The sequence below is a fragment of the Mus caroli genome, chromosome 6, assembly GCF_900094665.2.
Source record: "Mus caroli chromosome 6, CAROLI_EIJ_v1.1, whole genome shotgun sequence".
NCBI lineage: Eukaryota > Metazoa > Chordata > Mammalia > Rodentia > Muridae > Mus > Mus caroli.
Genome location: NC_034575.1, coordinates 57260554 through 57265515, shown reverse-complemented (window position 1 = coordinate 57265515; position 4962 = coordinate 57260554). Strand labels below are relative to the sequence as shown.

General features: G+C 41.5%; 1 pseudogene across 1 annotated transcript; it reads left to right on the top strand.

The window, feature by feature from the left end:
• The first annotated feature begins 1263 nt into the window (after positions 1-1263).
• On the top strand, positions 1264-3648 carry LOC110296357 (annotated as a pseudogene). The gene has a single exon (XR_003836885.1). The product of XR_003836885.1 is annotated as a non-POU domain-containing octamer-binding protein pseudogene (transcript).
• The last annotated feature ends 1314 nt before the right edge of the window (positions 3649-4962 follow it).

The following is a 4962-nucleotide window of genomic DNA, read 5'->3' as shown; positions in this document are numbered from 1 at the left end:
GTATTTGCCTATATTCCTCATGATGATAGTTTCTCGGCCTGAATCCTAGATATATGGTATTTTTTAAAATGAAATAATGCACACTATCCTGCACAATCCTGTTTTATTAAGCATATGCTGTGTTTTCTGTAGGCTTTCTGTAAGATTCTATATGTATGCTTTGTATTAATATACGATCAGTTCACACATGAGACTCCTGCAAGGAACATAATGTTTCAGAGATTTGAATTCAATTCTTATAGAAGTTAGGTTTCTTTGAAAATTGTCAGTATTTACAAATATATATATATATATATATATATATATATATATATATATATATATACTCTGAAGGGATATCTTAAAGTTCAATGATTTCATGAATTTAGGATGAAACCAGGAATTCAGGTCAGGCCAGGGGAATAACTTGGTTTAAAATGAAGATTAGCTTGTTTTGTCATCGTCGTGGTCAACATTGTTGTTGTTTGCCATTGCTGTTGTTATTTTGCTACCATGTAATATTCTGTAGCTGTAAACTGCTGAGAGGGAGTATATTAAGATCATAAAATATGACTGAACAACTTGTTCAAAATTTACAATATCGAGTTGGATTAACTTACTGAATGAGAGATCACAAAACTCACAGGCACATGCCAATCTGTAGTCTCTTTGCAACATTCGTCCACTTAATTTCATGCTGGAAGACTGAAAACACAAAAATAGACATAGCAGCCCTTTGGTGTTTTGCGTTGACGTATCAGTCTGGATTGGGATTTATTCCATCATCTTCATGGTTTTCTGCCTCCAGGTTCATGTGGAATTATTGTACTGGCTTTTTGAGATCTCTAGCTTGCAGGCAAAGGACAGGGCGTACATCCAATTCTGGAGTTTGAGGCAAGTTCTCCCTCCCACCCCACCTGCTTCCCTCCTCTCAATTCTCCTCTTCATTATTCATCATACATACTCTTTATTCACTAGTAGCAAATTATCAGGCAAGACTTGTTATTGAAACAAGGCCAATGTTATTGTGAGAAATAGAGGCATTTCATAGACCATATCCTGCAACTCGGTATAATGGAGTGCCAGACAAAGGCACTTTTCAAAAGAACACATTGCCAATATGTGTGACTAAACATCTGTAGGCTAAACAAAAATTACACAGTTTAATAGTCAGTATTCTGTAGTTGAGAAGAATTATATGTGTTTAACAATTTTCATCAGCAAATTAGAAAATATATTTACTTAATAAGAAATGGTTCGGGAGGCCGTGCAGCGTCACCCATACTCTGAGCAAAGAACGGTGGCCAGAGGCAGTTGGGGTTAGTGAGGACTGGGAGGCAGACACTTTGCTGTGTTCAAATCCAAGTCAAGGGTACAAAAATGCAGAGCAATAAAGCCTTTAACTTGGAGAAGCAGAATCATACTCCAAGGAAACATCATCAGCATCACCACCAGCAGCACCATCAGCAGCAGCAGCAACAGCAGCAGCAGCAGCAACAGCCACCCCCACCAATACCTGCAAATGGCCAGCAGGCCAGCAGCCAGAATGAAGGCTTGACTATTGACCTGAAGATTTTAGGAAACTAGAAGAGAAGACCTTTACACAGCGTAGCCGTCTCTTTGTGGGCAATCTTCCCCCTGATATTACTGAGGAGGAAATGAGGAAACTTTTTGAGTAATACGGAAAAGCAGGCGAAGTTTTCATTCATAAGGATAAAGGCTTTGGCTTTATTCGCTTGGAAACACGAACCCTGGCGGAAATTGCCAAAGTGGAGCTGGACAACATGCCCCTCCGTGGGAAGCAGCTGCATGTGCGCTTTGCCTGTCCCAGTGCATCCCTTACAGTCCGCAACCTTCCTCAGTACCTGTCGAACGAACTGCTGGAAGAAGCCTTTTCTGTGTTTGGCCAGGTGGAGAGGGCTGTTGTCATTGTGGATGACAGAGGAAGGCCCTCAGGGAAAGGCATTGTTGAGTTCTCAGGGAAGCCAGCTGCTCGGAAAGCTCTGGACAGATGCAGTGAAGGCTCCTTCTTGCTGACCACATTTCTTCGGCCTGTGACTGTGGAGCCTATGGACCAGTTAGATGATGAAGAGGGACTTCCAGAGAAACTGGTTATAAAAAACCAGCAATTCCACAAGGAGAGAGAACAGCCACCCAGATTTGCACAACCTGGGTCCTTTGAGTATGAGTATGCCATGCGCTGGAAGGCTCTCATTGAAATGGAGAAGCAACAGCAGGATCAAGTGGACCGGAACATCAAGGAGGCTCGTGAGAAGCTGGAGATGGAGATGGAGGCAGCTCGCAATGAGCACCAGGTTATGCTAATGAGGCAGGATTTGATGAGGCGTCAAGAAGAGCTTCGGAGAATGGAGGAGCTGCATAACCAAGAGGTTCAGAAGCGAAAGCAGTTAGAACTCAGGCAGGAAGAGGAACGCAGGCGCCGTGAGGAAGAGATGCGGCGACAGCAAGAGGAAATGATGCACTGACAGCAGGAAGGATTCAAGGGAACCTTCCCTGATGCGAGAGAACAAGAGATACGGATGGGCCAAATGACTATGGGAGGTGCTATGGGCACAAACAATAGAGGCGCCATGCCTCCTGCTCCTGTGCCACCTGGTACTCCAGCTCCTCCAGGACCTGCCACTATGATGCCAGATGGAACCCTTGGTTTGACCCCACCAACAACTGAACGTTTTGGCCAAGCTGCAACAATGGAAGGAATTGGAGCAATTGGTGGAACTCCTCCTGCATTCAACCGTTCCAGCTCCAGGAGCTGAATTTGCTCCAAATAAACGCCGCCGATATTAGATAAAGTTGCATTGTCTAGTTTCCTGCAGCCCTTAAAAGAAGGGCCCTTTTTGGACTGGCCAGAATTCTACCCTGGAAAAGTGTTAGGGGTTCTTCCCAATAGATAGGTCTTCCCTGCTTGTACTATTCTAGGGAGTATGCTTGAAGGCAGAGGGGCAAGGGAGGGGTGGTATTTAACAAGTCAAAGTCTGTGCTATAGTGCTTTATCAAGTCTGTCTGGTGCATTCCTGAACTATATTGATTGTTGAGGGCCTGGAGAACCATGGGAAAATGAACTCAGAGCTCCATTAATCTTGATCATTCCTTTTCTCTCTCTCTCTCTCTTTCTTGTTTTAATTACTTTCTCATCTTTATTCCCCTCAACCCCTGAGACACTGCCATATATACCACAAAACATAAACATCCTCCAATGACCTAGCCCCATTCCTCCATTCACTCCCAGGTATGAATTCAGACAAATGTCCACAGAGGTTACAGCATACATATGGTTCTGTTCTATCTCATATATGACCCCTTCATGTCCTAAGGAAGACATTTTCTCTTAGAGGTTTTCATTTTAGTATATCTTAAAAGAATCTTGTGTTACCTTGCCTCCATCTTTTTCTTGGGTAAGGACTACACTTTGTGTCGCTGATGTTGCTGTTCACAGCTTTTCTTGATAGGCCTAGTACAATCTTGGGAACAGGGTTGCTGTGTGGTGAAGGTCTGACAGTAGCTCTCAGTCTTGCCTATCTTAGGTAGCTACGCTGTGCGTTTTTATTGGTGTACTATGAATTGTTCCGGATACCTTCAATTTGGAAAGTTTTCTGAGAAATGGGGACGTCATGCAGCATCACCTTATTAAAATACATTTGAAGCCTTAAAAAAAAAAAGAAATGGATCTATGTATTTATATTACCATCTACATAGAAGGCATAAGACCAGCTATCCCTATAGAACTTAATCAACGATTTTCTCTTTTCTGAAAAGGAAATATTCTTATTTCCTCAGTTGGGGATTGTGTAGTTGGCATGAAGAGGCCCCTGGGACTGTAGTAATAACAAGTATGGTGCATAAAATAAAATTTAAAAAAAAAAACACCTCATTCAGTTTCATGTTTTTTAAAAAAGTATTCTTATTGAAACAAACAAAAAACCCCAGCAAACTTCTTTTTCCCATATCCCACTTCACATGTATGATTTTATTTTTCAGAACTTTCAACATCAAATATAAGTCATAAAAATCCCTGGTATTAAGTTATCCATCCTAGGTGATGTAGGAAAATAGATGCTGACATTTGACTTTCCCCACTTTCCCCAGGAGACATCTCTGAAAGAGAATGGCATGGTGCTCCCTCCCAGCTGAAGCAAGTGACAGCACACCACAGAGTGAATAGCCAGAATGAAATTATCTTCTCTCTGTGCCTGGTTTTAGGAAACTTCCGAAGAGATAAAATGTGTGTACTTAAGTAAACACAGGATTGCAACAGAATGTAAATGTACATGTGATCAGAAAGGTGGCATGCATTTTTAGGGTAACTATACTTTATAAAAGGAACGAGAAGCATTGGATTCAAATGAGGCCATCTATGTTATGTGGTCCTCAGAGATTCTATTCCACAGAGGCACCCTGTAGCAAGCCAAAAATCGTTTTTGAATTTCAAGCTTCCAGATATATCTTTCACTACTGTATCATCTATTCTAGAAGGGAAAAACATCACTTTGCAAAAAAAAGTTTAACCTTTAATATTTTTATATTAACAATAATTTAAGTTTCCACCATGATTTTTGTGTTGTTTTCTCTACACTTATGCAAATGAGGAATTCTCAATATAAAAGTGAAATTGATAGGTAACTTTCTTGGTACTGATAAGCTGCCTAAGAAAGGCTATCGATGTCCCTTTAGTCATGGAACCTTTGCTCTATAAACAGGTATGCAGAATCAAGATACAACAGAGAATCCTTCAAGTGCATAACTAAATCTGAAGTGAAGCAGCATGTAGGGCTGAGTGGGAGAAGACATGTGGCAGAACAGGCTTCTCTGTGACATAGAGTGACTGGTTAGCCCTTCATCTCATATGTCTGCTGAAGAGTTAGCATGGCAGGACTAGATCTCCTGGAATCCTGTTTGTGCAAAGGGCCTTGAAGATTCTCTTAGAGCAGATCAATAAAATCAACAACAGCTGAGCCACATGGC